Source organism: Rousettus aegyptiacus, unplaced genomic scaffold (assembly GCF_014176215.1).
Source record: "Rousettus aegyptiacus isolate mRouAeg1 unplaced genomic scaffold, mRouAeg1.p scaffold_m13_p_5, whole genome shotgun sequence".
NCBI classification, from domain to species: domain Eukaryota; kingdom Metazoa; phylum Chordata; class Mammalia; order Chiroptera; family Pteropodidae; genus Rousettus; species Rousettus aegyptiacus.
The window spans coordinates 85,040,691-85,056,086 of record NW_023416308.1 but is presented as its reverse complement, the minus strand read 5'-3'; the positions used below and the strand labels follow the sequence as shown (position 1 = coordinate 85,056,086).

At 41.8% G+C, this 15,396-nt stretch overlaps 1 protein-coding gene and 1 pseudogene across 3 annotated transcripts in view; one reads left to right on the top strand and one right to left on the bottom strand.

Moving 5' to 3' along the window:
• The window catches only part of TEAD1 (TEA domain transcription factor 1), a 248,626-nt gene that overhangs the window by 208,333 nt on the left and 24,897 nt on the right, over positions 1–15,396 (bottom strand). The gene's annotated exons all lie outside the window — the stretch shown is intronic.
• LOC107505314 lies at positions 741–15,011 on the top strand (annotated as a pseudogene).

The window sequence follows — 15,396 nt, the reverse complement described above, 5'->3', positions numbered from 1 at the left end:
TCTAGACAACGCTACCAGATATACGTTCCTCTCACCCTGGCCTCCCCTGTCAGGAAGCTAGGTCCTCGATGGTTATTTCCCAAAGTATAATTTCCAAGTCACAGAGTCTCAGAGTTCACAGCTCAAGACTGGTACAGCTGGTCAGGCTCTTTGCTGTTTAAACCATTACCTCCACCTCACCAACCCTGGGTGTCTTCCAGATCAAATTCTGAAAGGTTGCCAAGATTTAACTCAGCACTGCTTGTCCTTTTCAGTGCAAAATGATCTTGTCTCTAGCCTGGCCTTTAGACTAAAAAAGTGGAAGGGGAAGAGATGGAGAGGTGCTGAGAAGTCAGCTGGTTAAGCAAGTAGCATAGTGTCTGAGGGACTGAGGGGTACACAGCGTGACTAGGGATTGCTGCTGCCTGCACTCAACAAGGCGAGAGGCTGCCTCATAAGCAGCATATCGCTCTTAGGGAGCTCACGGGATGATATCTTACCCTTGTTAATGTGAGTGGTAACTGGAGATACTCTCCTTACCTCTCATTGTGGGACAAGGACATCCTCCATCACATGCCACCACCTCCCCTGGGCAGAGTCTCTCCTCCCCTGAGCAGAGTCGAAGCATCCCAGGCACCTTCATCAACTCCCCAAACTGTTCATTTTACTGTCTGGGGTGAGTTGAAGAGGGGCTGGTGCTCGTGCACAGATCCTGAGAAGCGAGCCCTGTCCCAAATCCTGGAAATGTCACTGTCAAAGAGATGGCCTCCCAAACCCTGAGAATTCCTGAAAGCAACCACAATTCCGAAGTGACTGTTCAGAAGACCCTTGGACTCCCAAGAATATCCCAGAGCAAAGGCCGCAAACTCAAAGTTAGGGAACTGCCCTCAATTGAATATGATGATACATTTAAAGCATATCGAAGTAAAATTTATACTACTCAGCCCAAATTAGGGTAGAGGAAAATCCTTAAGGTAACATTAGGATGGAGGTTATTGGGATCTGATGAAATTTCCCCTTTTTAAAAAAGCCTGGATTACAGAAAAACAAATGTAAAAACTCATCTGACTATCGATTGGCTTTGGACTATACCTGAGAATCCTACCAGGATCGGTTAAGAGTGTAATTTAAAGAAGTAAAAAGGAAAGGAACTGGATTCAGAAATAATACCCTTTCATGAAATCAAAATGCTATTCGTACAGAGCTTCAAATTTGATTTGTCAATAATTCCCCTCCCGCCAAATAGGGGGGGACATCCAAACCTTTACTGAAAAACCACAGGATTTGATAAACGAGATATCAAAGCCCCTGTTTCACGAGGGGATGCACGGAGATCACATGAATAGTAATGACTTCTTTCCTCAAGAGGAACTTTTCAGCCTAAAAAGCATGCTCACTTTCTTCTCTGATATCCCAAGAACAGTCCTGGGAGGGGAGTGGGGACACCTGCTTACAGAGACGTCATGCTCTAAGAAGGGAGGCATGTGCTGAAGGTCCCATGGCCAGTGCTGGGTCTAGCACGTGAGCCCTGGGTGATGTCAGGGCCGAGCATCATCCGTGAACCACTACTCAGAAAGAACAGCTGTGATCTTTCCCACGGATGTTCACAAGTCTCTGCGTGAGAGATGGTGAGAGGAGGGGGTGGGATTATGAGCTCATTTTGAGATGTTACTACCAGAGCAGTACCTATCTGACCTCACGGCATGAGGTTAAGAGAAAGGAACACCACTTCCTCTATCTCAATAAAGATGCATATGACCCAGGCAGCATCCTAAGCACTTCATATAAATTAACTCATTTTATTCTTACAACAGCCCTATGAGGTAGGTATTCCTGTTAATACCCCCATTGTATAATTTAGTAAACAGCAAGGTTAAGTAACTTGCCCAAAGGCAAAAAGCTGAACTGGTTGGCCAGGAGCCAGGAAGTCTGAGTTTAGATGCCATTCTTTTGACCACTAAGCTATACTGCCTTGCAAGAGGTCCCAGTGTTAACAGATTCAAACCTGCCATGGAGCTGGGGTGAAGGGTAGGGGACAGAACTCTAATAGCTCACAGTTATCACCACAAAAGCTTCTCTAACTTCCACATGCTTCCAACTTTCAGAAATATGCAGGTCACCGCTTTCCCTCCCTCCCTCCCCCTTCCATTATTGGGTTACTACAGGAGGTCATGTATTAAGGCAAACACCACTTTGACATAACCTAATAACCACCCATCTCCCAGCATTCGGCAAGAATGAATGCTACAGGGCACATGTGCAAACCTGATTCTCAGTCCAGGAGTGATTTCTGTGGGAAGTGTAATTCCATTGCCCACCTCACCCAGCACATCTTATATCCATAAAACACAAAACCTCCATCTGTCAGAACACCCAGGAATGAAGGGCCCTGTTTCCTAACCCGTGTTTCAGGTGCAGCTAGGCTCCATCTGGTGACAGAAAGTCAAACCTAATCTGATCTCTCCCCTTAGAAACACAATACCAAACACACACTGCTTTATGTAGAAGGCAGCAATATAACAGAGACATATAATTGTCCCACATTCAATTCTGCCGGTTACTTATTTATTAGGCCAAAATTACTCCTGATATTGTAGCCTATGAGCACTATAAACTACATTCATTATAATACTGACTCTATGGCCACACTTGACTGCTATTGGCTCACTCTCTAAGAAACATTTACAAATCGAAACAGGAACCTTTTTTCTGTACAGCAAACTATGGAATGTGGGTTTATACCTGCAATGTGGGAAGCCGAAAGGTGAAACCCACTGCTTAAGATCTGGGCACAGTCCATCACCTGGCAGCAACAGAAGCTGTGACCTCAAGGAGAGAAGCCATTCAGCCCCTAAGGGGCAACTGAGAGCCAGGCTGCAGATCTGTAATGTTTCTGCTATTGACTTAGAACAGGGTTGACAAACTATAGTTTACAGGCCAAATCTGACCCACCATCTGCTTTCGTATTGCCCACAAGCTATGAATGGTTTTTTGAATGTTTAAATGGTTGAAAATAATCAAAGAAATAATATGTTACGTAACATTCACATTTCGGTATCCATAAAGAAAATTTTACTGGAGTACAGTCACGCCTCTTTGTTTGCATCTTGTCTGGTGTCTATGGCTGCTTTCATATCAGCAGAGTTAAGTAGTGGTAACGGAGACAACCTGCCTCGCAAAGTCAAAAATATTTACTATCTGGCCTTTTACAGAAAAAGTTTGTAGACTCCTGATTTGAAAGCACTGCTAGAAGACCTTGACAAAACATAAAAAATGTCCAGGAGAAAAATACAAATGGTCACTTGTTGACCGATTGTTCATATCTAGAATTCAACATCACACACACACCCTTTTCCTAAGAGAGAAAATGAGACTAAACTGGGGTCCGGTGGTTCTGCTTGTCCTGTGGCTCCAATGTGACCAAAAATGAAGGCAGAGCAGAAAGAATCAGCTGGAGCTGCTTCCAGCCCTCAGCAGGAAGCTGACAGGCAGAGCCAGAAAAGAACAGGAAACCCGTCCTAAGTCACTAGGCTATTCTGTGACGTTTCTTAGTGGAAAGTCTCAGTTTTGGAGGGTGGGTGGGTGGAGTGAACTAGGAAGTAAATACAATAATCCTTTGTCAAGATTTTATTTTATTGTTAAAAAACAGATGACTTAGGATTCTTTGTCCTCCTTTCCCCATCTTTCTGACCATTGCTATTAATCTAGGAATCCCTAGAGCTGGGGTTGCCAGATTTAACAGAAATACAAGATGTCCAGTTCAATCTGAATGTCAGATAAAAAACAAATAATTTTATAAGCTTGCTCCAAATATTGGTTCTTTAAGAGTCAATTCATGAAATAAACTTATATTAAAATATTACTGATTTTTGTTGTTGTTGTTGATACCCAAATTTTACTGGGCATCCTGTGTTTCATCTGCAAACACTACATAGAATCCAAATTATGCAGACACTGTGACCCCAGCCCCTGCTGGTGAAGACCCTGCATGGCGGATCCCACCTCTATGAGCCCTGCTTACGCTCACAGTGCAGCTCCCTAGGCTTCTCAGTGTGGGGGCTGGTCCACTGTAGCTTCCAGAAACAAGCTTCCTCAGGAGCAGCTGAAGGAAATGCAACCATCCCTTCCTCCCCTTGACATGCCAATTCACTGGATATGCATGCACATCTTTGGGATGTGGGAGGAAACCAAAGTACCCAGAGGAAATACACAGAGACACAGGCAAAACGTGCTAACGCCACAGGGATAGTAGCCCTAGCTGGAAATCGACTTCTTTCTCTCATCAATGTCATAATGAACCGACCTCATTCGAGGACCCACTTTATCTGGCCCGCAACATGAGAAGCCCCTGACTAAACAAAAGGACAAAGACCTTTCCAATTTAGTTTAGGTCCAGGCTTGATGTTTTTCCTTGTCAATTCAGACCCAAGTACTATGTAAGACTCACTCCCCAACCCCATCAAGTCTTCCCAGATGGTACCTCTCAAGTGTTGTCAATTCAGAATTGCCCTCTGATATTTGCATAATCAACCTCAAACATACTGGATTTGATTTATTCTCACCCAGATAAAAACTCAGCTTCCCATTTTACTTCTTTCCTAGTACCTCCCATGTGATGAATGTATTTTCCAAAGGCAGAAAGGATGGTAGTGATAACAGTAATGATGATAGTGGTAACATTTTAGCACTTAACACACACTCCAGCCAATGTACTTTACATGCATTGTTTCGTTTCATCTTCAAAGCAGCTTTGAGGTAAGTATATTCTTATTCTCATTTTACCACATGAGGACAGTGAGAAAGAGTTTCGGCACTTGCCCTATGCCACACAGTAACTAAGTAGCAGAGCTGGGATGGGCAACATTTGCACATAAGCATCAACCGAAGTGGTGTGGGCGCAGAAAAAGTGAACAGGCCTCAGGGTGAAGTAGTGGCAACGATGGTTCCAGATGATGAGCGGACTAGTAGGAGACTCGAGAGCACTTTGACATTTTTATATCTAAGGGCTAAGAACAGGGATTTTTTTTCTAATAAGGAGCTCATATTATTGAATGGAAAGATGGATGTATAGAAAGATGGATGAACGGGCAGGTGGGCAAGCAGATGCATGGGTAGAAGGTTTTTAAGAAAGACAAGGGAGATTCCATGAAGAAATAATTTAAGAAGACTGTCCCCTATATGAGGTTAGTACACCGTGTCCCTCAAAAACTATAAATTGCCCAAAAGATGTAAACTGCCCAAGTGGACCGGGAAATAGACACTCCGTGTTTACCCCAGAGAACCTTAATTATACCTTGAGGCCTAGCACTGGGCTGTCGCACCTTGGTGGGGGAAGACTGAGGGAAGACTCAAAGAAGGAGAGCTGAGAAGAGAGGTGGGTTTGGCATGTTCGACTCCAGGGAATGAGAGAAATTAGGAAACCTAAAGGAGCCTAACCAGGAGTCAGAGACGATGACTTTGTAGAAAGAGCAGAACCTTGTGAGGGACCCCATGCTTGCTTCATTGTTACTGTTGTTAATTTGTTATCTTGCTATCTCTGCTACTTTACCTTTGTTACTTTGTTACCTTTGCCACTGTTTCCTTGTAGTGATTCTCAGTAAGAGGTGAGAGGGTAAAGGGCCTGTTGTAGTCTTTATAGGTCAAGAGGGGAGATGGGAAGCTGCACCCCATTCCCCCTCTCCCAGGACGTGAGGGAGGGAACACTAAAAACTAAATTGCATATTGGCAGAGGACTGGTCCAGCCTTCAGGCTTCAACCCCACCAGCCTGGGCCCCTGGGGGAAGGGCCTATTTGTGTGTGTGTTGAGGGGGGAAGGGAGTTGGGAGGGGAATCAAGGTATCCAGGGAAGGGGGAAGCTAAACTGGGAAAATCTCAACATTTGGCCTTAGGTGATCATTGGGGACTTGTAATGTAGCAGACAAACCGGGATCAAATGAATAACTAGGCCAATCTCTTTCAGCTCCTCTTCTATTCACAATTTCTGTTGCTTATAATCACTAACCCTGTATGTTTTACTACTTATTTCTTCCTTCGGCTTCTAACAAGGCCTGATCATCTCTGCTGGTCGGCTTTCTAAAAATTAAACATTCAATTTTTCTGGTCTTTTCTTTATAAACAGTGTAAACAATACAGAAACATATGAGGTAGAAAATGAGACCTTACATAATCCTAAACTCTAAATAAATGATGACTATTAGCATTTAATGTATATTCTCCACCCCAAAATACATATGAAAACATTATAATATGAACTCATTCTATATACATATATTAAAAATAGAATCACACTATATATACTGATCTATAATCTAACTTTCTCACATAATTTCTTTGTCATCTTTTCATAATACATAAGCTGACCTCCTCACTTTCAACAGCTTTACAATATTCACTATGTGGTTTTACTACAGTTTAACTATTTCTTTACTGATGAATGTTTTAAAGTCTCAGTTTGTCACCACACTATAAATGGTATGGTGAGGCACATCCTTGTACATACTTACACAATTCTTCCCTTAGGATGAATTCTGTAAAGTAGAGCTACCAACTCATAGAGTATACACATTAGACATTTTAATCCCCATTGTGAAAATGCTCTCCAGAAAAGCTGTATAATTTAGTAGTGTGTGTGTGTGTGTGTGTGTGTGTGTGTGTGTGTAAATCCCCCACCCCTACATTTCAGTCAAGGGTGTTTTTGATCAAAGGAGTTAGTACCTTGAGCAAGATAAATTCTCTTACCCACAAAACTGTCTTTGGCACTAATCCATACTCATCTCACCAATTCTGCCTCTTCAAGAAAGACGGGCATCATTCTATGCTTGCCCAGGGTTCAAGAGCCTTACCAGAGTCAACTCTGGGCTGCACTCACTAGAGGATGAATAATTACACAGACCTCAAGTGAAGACAACTATTCCACAGAGAAGTCCTTAGTTCTGGGCTCTGACCACAAAGCAAAGCGATCACAGGTAGAACCCCTGTCAACATATAAAGAGCCTTAGCTTCTGCAAGACAAATCCCTAGGAATGAGCAGCCGCTGGAATTAAAATGTATATCCCCACTCATCATTCTTGTCTTCCAAGGGACTTTGGAAACCAGAGAGCAGAGTCAGGGCCAAGAGTACATATTTTAAAAATAAAAAAAAATCAAAGGTCTTTAACATAAAACCTCCTGCCCCCAATCAGTGTATCATCTACTATCCTTAGGGAAAAACTTCTTCATTAATATACTTTCAGTATGAATCCTGACCAATGCTTTGAACATCTAAATTTTTAATTTTTTGAAGACTATTTCTACCATTCTTCTCTGCCTTCTTAAACAGAGTTCATGAGACGGAAGCATGATGCTACTCAGTCATATGAGCCCACAGCGTCCCACTATGCTAGTATGAGGGTGGTGACCACTGGGAACAACAGGGCAACGAGAACTAAAGACCTCTAGGTCAAAATACTTTTAAAATGTAGTCTAATTTACTTTTTAAATGTGCCTACTACTGTGTTTATCTTTTCCCACATTATCAGCTATCATCTTCTTTCTAGCAGATGTTCCCTCTCTAACTTAGAGCCATAAATGGCCCCCTCCGGCCATTTATGCCCTGAGCAGCAGAAACTAAGCAGTTTAGAATTGCAAATTCATTACGAAGAACTAGGTAGAGCATAGAGAGAACCACCTGAGTGACGTAGCGAAGTTTGAGAAGGTCGCCTGCGAGTGAAGTAGTAAAGTCTGGTGCAAAGATTTTGTGAAACTACAAATGCCATCCTCACTTCTGATCGTATGCCTCAAAATGGCTTGCGGACAGCTCTAACTCATCCTGGGTGGAGGGATTTTGTTTTTGACACATAGAGGAAGGGAGTTGGCAGGCCACCAAAGCAAAAAACATGAGGAATGGAAGGGTGATCCTAGGTCTTGAGTCCAGTGTTTTCAAAAGAACACATCATAGAAAGTGAGACAAACATCTAGTCACACAAGTACGGCAGAAGTAAACAAGCCTTTTGCTGGCATTATGCTTTTGCTAAAAAAGAAAAAAAAATTGCTGCAAACATTCTTTCTTTCCCTTACTTAAGCTGTTTGGAATATCTCCAACTAGCCTACAATTTGGAGAGAGTTTTATAAACCACAACTCTCCTCTTAGGCACAGCAACTGAGATCTGTAAGTATAATATCACATGGTGAACTGTGCTGGGGGTCAAGGTCAAAGCATGACCTTGGGCTAGTCATATGTTCAGCTTGGTTTTCCCATCAGTGTAAAATGGGGATAACACCTGCTCTTCTCCAGAATAAAAGAGCTGCCATGGAGAGTGTGAGGAGATCTGACTGTGACCAGCACTACTCTGATGGGGGTCAGCCAGGCTAAGCCTCCCACTCAAACCTGGAGTGTACATGAACTACAGGACATGTGTGTCAGGGATGTCACATCTGGTCCGGCCAAACCAGAGGATCCTGAGAGTCCTAGAAGAAGCCATATAGGAAAGAAGCTGAATGACAAGTTTCCAATTCAACCACAGCAGACTGCATGCAGCCTAGGAGTGCCACTGTCAACTATAGAAAATATATAGCAGTGACTTAACAGCAGAATCACCTGCTGTCAGAGGAAACCTTATATATAACCTCAATATATAAAACAGATTAAAAGTGCTATTAGAACATCTTATTTGTTATAGTATTTACTTATAAATACGAGACTGTCCTCAAGAACATTGTTTAAAACTGAAATTAAGTTTCAAATATAGTTCTTTTTTTTCGACTACAATATACAGTTGCAAATGGTATCTATTTAACCTTTTACTTGCAGTCTCAGGAATCCACTCAAGGGAACTAACCCAGAAATCTAAAGGTTGGACAGCAGGGAAATTTTAAAGTTAGGTAAGAAAAAAATGTTCAATCCAGAGAGAGTTAAAGAGTGGTTTTACTGGTAGTTTAAGCTTTTACTTCTAGAGAAAAACACTATTAAAATGTATCTTAGAACATAATTCAATGTTCAATGATGTCAGCTCTAAAAATCCCCAGATACTTAGTACCAGGCTCTGACAGATACTTATGCAAAATTTCAAGAGTCAAATTTATTTTGTTTCGCACATTAAGTTCAAACTAAGTTTCGATTTCATCACTGACTCTCTACCAGCCTTCGTAAATAAGCATGGTGAGAACACAAGCCCCTATTGCCTAACGGAGATCATTCAATTTATTTTAAAAGTTTTGGCAAGATACACAAGTGAAGACAACCAGATTATATTTGAGAGATTTAGGCAATGGAGTTTGTCAACCGATATAGAAAGGTGACTTATTACGTCACATGAAATATTTGTTGTTCAACCTTTCCTTGAGTGGTCAAGAATCTGCAGTACTAAAAAGTAAACTCCTAAGAATTATTATCCACAGTACTACAAATAACTCCTAAAAGTAAAAAGTATTTTAATATAATGTACACTTTATGTATTACATGTATATCACCATTCTTAAGGTCATCTACTCAACTTCTCTTAATGGCTGGTATACGAACCAGCATTTCGGCAATTTTTGTTGTCATTTTTCTCATGATATAAGATAAAATTTTCTCCACATCTGGGTTTGAAAGAATGGGTCTTTCTCATGTTTGCCTGGATAAACACATCTAAACGCCAGCAAAATGTTGACAACTACAACATCTACATTTCCATCAAGGTGGATCGCAAGAGCATGAGCATCCAGCCTTAAAACCCTCACTAACCAGGGTGAGCTCCTGGGCTCCTCTCTGGTCTACATTCTTCTATGACACCAACTATTTTCACAGAAGATGGTGAGGTGAGGACTTTGAAGCCACTGTGTTCATTTTTCATGTTAAATTAAAACTTGGTGGTAGAATTCTAGGATTCTAAATAACAGGATAAAAGCTTGTGGATGAGGAAAACATGAGAAGACACAGAAGTCCTGCTGGTTTTCAAAAATGAAAACGATTAGAAAGGAGAAATGTGGCGTCCCAGAGAGCTCAGTCAGCACCGCTCCAGCCAAGCAACAAGTTCATCTCCGAGAGCGTTGCAGAAGCTTAGTCCATTCCACCCTTCTTTCCTTCCCAGAGAATGGAGGCTCTTTTCATTCATTCATTAACTCACCCATTCATTCAGCCATTCCACAGATAGCCACTGGATGTCTACTTTGCAAGGCAAAGGGCTGGGCATATATACATGATGTATGTTTTCATTAGCATAAATTTAATTATATTTTATTTTGGAGACTTCTGCAGTATTCTTAAAGGTAACTTGAAGATAACAAAAATGAGTGACCATCACTAGAATTAGGACTCACTTCTGTTAATAAAACAATTATAGCACTTTGCAAATGTTAGCTATTACTATCACATCCAAATACTTTCATACTTGTGCATACGCGCTCTGAGCTTCTCTGTACCAGACAGGATACAAAGATAAGATACAGTTCCTACCCTCGAGGAGCTCAGAGGGAGAGAATAGGGTAAATCCAACATAGAGAGGACAATATGATTAATGCTAACACAGGGTAACAGTATGGGTGACTTAGGGAAAGGAAGGGAGGCTGTTACATTATCCTGTAGGAGCTGGGGAGGCTTCTGTGAAATAATGTCTATTCTTCTCTTAAGAGAGAAGAGCTGCCTAACAGCAAGAGTATATCCTAGGTAGATACAGGTGGAAGAGAAGGAGTGGAAGGAGACATGGTTAGGATGCCTGAAATAGAGGAATACTGGATGGCAGTGGCTGGCCAGAAAGTTGGAAGGGAAGACCAAGACTTTCTCATTGGTAGTTAATAAGACTGGGGTCACTTGGTGTTAGACACTTCAATCATCTGTTAACTTCTCAGAGCAGGAGAGTGGCTCCTCCAGCAAATTCTACATACCAAACTAAGAGGTCACACTGCATTCTCCCTGTGTTTGGCAGGCTTGTCCAATACACACATCATCTTTCCCCGATCCAGGTACATGGAAGGGAGCTCCCAAAACAAACCAACCACAATGCCGACTCAGCCGTAACATAAGATAAATATAATAATACATTGTCTCAGACTTGGCAGGAGTCAAGCTCATCTAACAGAACTCTTTCCATGCTCTAAAATAAAATCCATGCAGTTTTGTGTGTGTGTGTGTGTGTGTGTGTGTGTGTGTGTGTTTTAAACAGCATGTCCAGGGCCACTCTGCTTCCAGGAGATTTGGAGTTTTAGCCAATTTGCTTAAAAGATGGCTGTGCAAATTTGCACTACTCCTTGAGCCTAAGTTTGAAAAGGAGGAGAGGGATACAAGGAATAATGTAATAAAAAGAAGAACCCAGAGTCCATGCAATAGATGGCTGCTTTTGCAGGTCAGCTCACACTGGGCACCGCTCACCTAGCTCTACCAGAAATGCAATGACTGAATTCCAGTGGCCCCAAATTCACTCATTCCACAGATATATTCTGAATGCCTTATATCCAGAGCACTGTGGAGCATATAAAGCTGTATAAGCCACAGCTCTTACCCTGAAAGAGCTTACAGTTTAGGAGGAAGAAAGGACACCTACGAAGAACGGTAAAGTGCGCTGGATGGTGAAAGTGACATTAAGGCATTGATGGGCCTAAGGAAGGGAAGAGCTCATTCTGGTGAAGGAAAAAGAGACTGCAAGACGACTTCCTAAAGGAGGCAGCTGCAGAGAATACAAGAGGTTTTGACAGACGAAACACATGGAAAGCTGGTACTTTGTTTTCTTGCTATGCCTCACTCAAAATCACAACAAACCAGTGTGCGAGGTGCCATTATCCCCATGGACCGGGCAGGGAAATCCAGGCTCAGCGAGCATGAGTGACTTGCATAATGTCATACACGTCATTGGTGGCAGAGCCCAAGGCCTCGTTCTCTGCTAATGGAAGCCTTCCTGGTAGATGGAACGGCATGAGTACATCTGGGAAATGATGAGAATCCAGTTTTTAGGAAAGGTACCGACTAGGGCACCAGGCTAGAAAAACACAGAAATCACACTGCTGTGGTCTCATTCTCCAGGCCGAGGAGAACCTGCACCTTGGTTGAAACACAGAGGCAAGTAGAGGCTTTTGAGAAATCAGAGTCTGGGATCAGGTCGTAGTAAGTATGCCTAATAGGGGTTGGCCGGTCTGTGCTTGAATCCCAACTCTATAACACTTATTACCCACATAAAACTTCGGACAAAGTATTTAATTTCTCTGTGCTTCCAGTTCCTCGCTTACTAAATAGGGATGATAATACTATACCTACTTTACAAAATTATTGTGAAACTTAAATGAATTGCAAAGCAGAGAGAATGCCACCCACAAGAATTGTTATAGAAGTATTATTAGATAATGATGGTGATAATGATGCAGCAACTTAATTAACCAGACACACCAAGGTCGGCAGATTAGCTCAGAGAAGATGAGTAATCCAGATAAGATGGTCGTAGCTGCAGGGGGAAGGGAAAGGAAGTAACAACGTGAGAGATCAGAGAACTGGGAAGGGGAAGAGAGATGTTTCACAGAGGCTTGCAGCCTGGGAGAAAGGCAGTGCCACTCTGCCATAAAGGACTTTGCTCCTTGCATATCCAGGCACTTGTCTGAGCCTCGAGTCTTCCATCTTTAAAATGGGGCTAACAATCATTAGGCTTTCTGCCCTCGGCATTGTTGTGAAGATCAAATAAGGCCATGGACTTGGCCACAGGACATTAACACATAAAGCACTGTACAGATGACAGGCATGAAGCAAAAAAGAGTTGTGGCAAGCTACCAGCCTGGGGAATGAGCCCAGGGAGAGACAGAAACTCTACTTAACCCTGTCTGTCCATGATGTTCCTCTATAGTAAGACCGAAAGGGTCAATTCCAACATCCTCACCTTGCACAAGTTCAGGCTGGTACCAGCTCAGCATCATTGACACCTGAGGCTGTCACAGCACTGAGGACAGAATACAGAAAGGGTCTGGTTCAAGGGGTAGACCAGGAGACAGCCCCCAGCTGACAGCAGAATTCACCATTTCAAGTCACACCAGGTATAAAGGAAGTCCAGAGAAAAATAATAGCAGTTGGCTCTACCTCCTCTATTTCTCCAGTTATAAAGCCTGTGAACAGGTCAAAAGAAAGGCTCTGGAGCCAGCTAAAGAGAGATGGAGAGGGGAAAATTAGCCCTCCAGGGCTGTAGTAGGTAGCCCTCCAGCATTTGCCTTCCGCTATAACCAAATGTTTGTTTATATTTCCTGCATTATCTTGTCACTTGTTGGATAGGATTTCTTATTGAAACTCATCCTTTTTGAGTATAGCCTATGTAGTCCAGGAAACCATAAAGACCAGCAGCTCGTATTCCCTAAGTTGTCTTATTTTGACTTCGGTAGGAACTCAGGACCCCAGCCCAAGTCTCTTTCCTGGCAGACTCAGTTTCTCCCCGACACAATACTCACCACAGTAGGCTGGAATAGTCCCCTTAGTACAACTCTCTCTCACTAGAATTCCTTGAAGCTCCTCAAACTAGTCTTGAGTTCTCATTCTTCTCTGAATCCCTACCACCCGACACAGACCCTGGCACAGTGAGAACCCACAGGCACGACCTGCTCCAATTATTCAACTGTCCCCCTTACTCAAAAACACTTTTGATAAAGCAGCACCTCATTTATTCAAGTGGGCCCTGTTTGATTTTCCAAAAACCTGATGTCCCAGATAAAAAAAAAAAAAAAAAAAAAAAAAAAAAAAAGCCTAATTTAGGTTTGAGATCTTAGTTTGTGTTTTGCTTTACAGTTTTGTTTGATACAGGTTCTGGAAAAGTCAAAAGCCTTATCACTCCAAAAAACAGTCACTATATTCAAAACACTCCAGAATCATGCCTTTCCCCTTCAACCAGCTTTTTCATCTGACATGCAACAGTTTTAAAGTTGACAAACTAGAGGAGGCCTTTATTTAAAGAAAGAAAAAAGATCTAAGTAAACAGTTCCTAGTGTTCTCTAAGAATTTAGACTCTAAGAACACAATCTGTCCACACAAGGATAAGTGCAGTTTTATTAAAGAAAACATAACGGGCTTACACACATTCTTCAAATAGTGTACAATGTACACACAAAGAGGCAAGCACAAATTCAAAGGGACAACAGAGTCGCCAGTGGGGGACTGCATTGGTTTTGCTCAAAAGCTGCCCGAGAAGGAGGCCCTGTGCTGGTGACAGACTCCTCACTTTGTCCTTCCCAAGGTGCGCTCTCTCACTGGCCATCAAATGGAACTGAGAGAGATGACTACAGGATCATGCAGTGGAACGCCTGTAATTGTTTTCGAAATATTTTTTGTTGAAGAAACAATCAACCAAAATAATTATAACCTACAAATCCAAGTCCTTTGGCACCAAATGGTTAAAGGCCTCAGATACTACTGGTTTCAATTTATTCCAAATATAAACTAAGGAGAGAAAGCAACAGTGTTTTTAGATGATTGACCAACTCCATCCAAATACCCTACCCTTCTCATCTGAGAGTGAGGCAAAATAAATAAGTCAAGAAATACAATTTCTAGAAATTCTCTCATCGTAGGAGGGAAAGTTTTTAAGATCATTATGGCTTTTAAGAATGCTAGCAGAAACTAAAATATATGCCAAAATATTTCTACTGCACTCACTCTACAGATAGAACATCACTTTATTGTTTAATAATTAAAAAATACATTATATGTTTATAGTGTGGAGGTTCTCACTACTCAAGCATTTTTCAAGCACTTGGATGTCAGAATTATAAAAACAAATGAAGAGGGTAACATTCAGCCGGCCATTTGAGGTCACAAACTTTCCATCCTAGAACCGTGGCCCAGTTTCTCCCTAACCTTGTGGAGAAGTCCCCAGTACTGGTAAACACTGCTGTGACTTACTTGAAGCCTCGATTGGCCACATTTTGGCACTATGCCAAGGTTTAGCTGGTTCTTTCAACCCCTTGAAAAAAATAGTCAATCGCATTCACACTGGCAGCTTCAAACAGCTCACAGTTAAGGAAGCTCTGCTGGTTTGGTGGCCACGAAGGTATGGATGTGGTTTTATATTGTCAAGATCATAGGCAAGCGTGGCATCATTGGCTATAATGTTTAAAAACCAATCTTTAACATCTGTCTCTTTTTGGTTTATTATTTGAATGTTCTTGGACCATGTGTGATTAGGCTGGTACCTGAATAAAATGTCAAAATCAGTGTTTTCCATATCAAACACTGCATGAAAGGTCACGATTTCTCGACATTAAGTTGGATTGTTTTTTGCTTTAATACTATTAATATTAAATGTATGTCTTGGCTTAGCCTAAAATTGGAAAGGCTATACATGAATAGACCAACCTGGTACATATATTTATAAAGATAATATTTTAATTGGAAGGTTGGAAATACACTTTATTTACAGAAAAGTTGGGGAAAAGGCCTTGAGAAAACCATAACTTGCTAGGAAAAATAGTAATACTATGTTCCAAAGTTAAATCATGCCA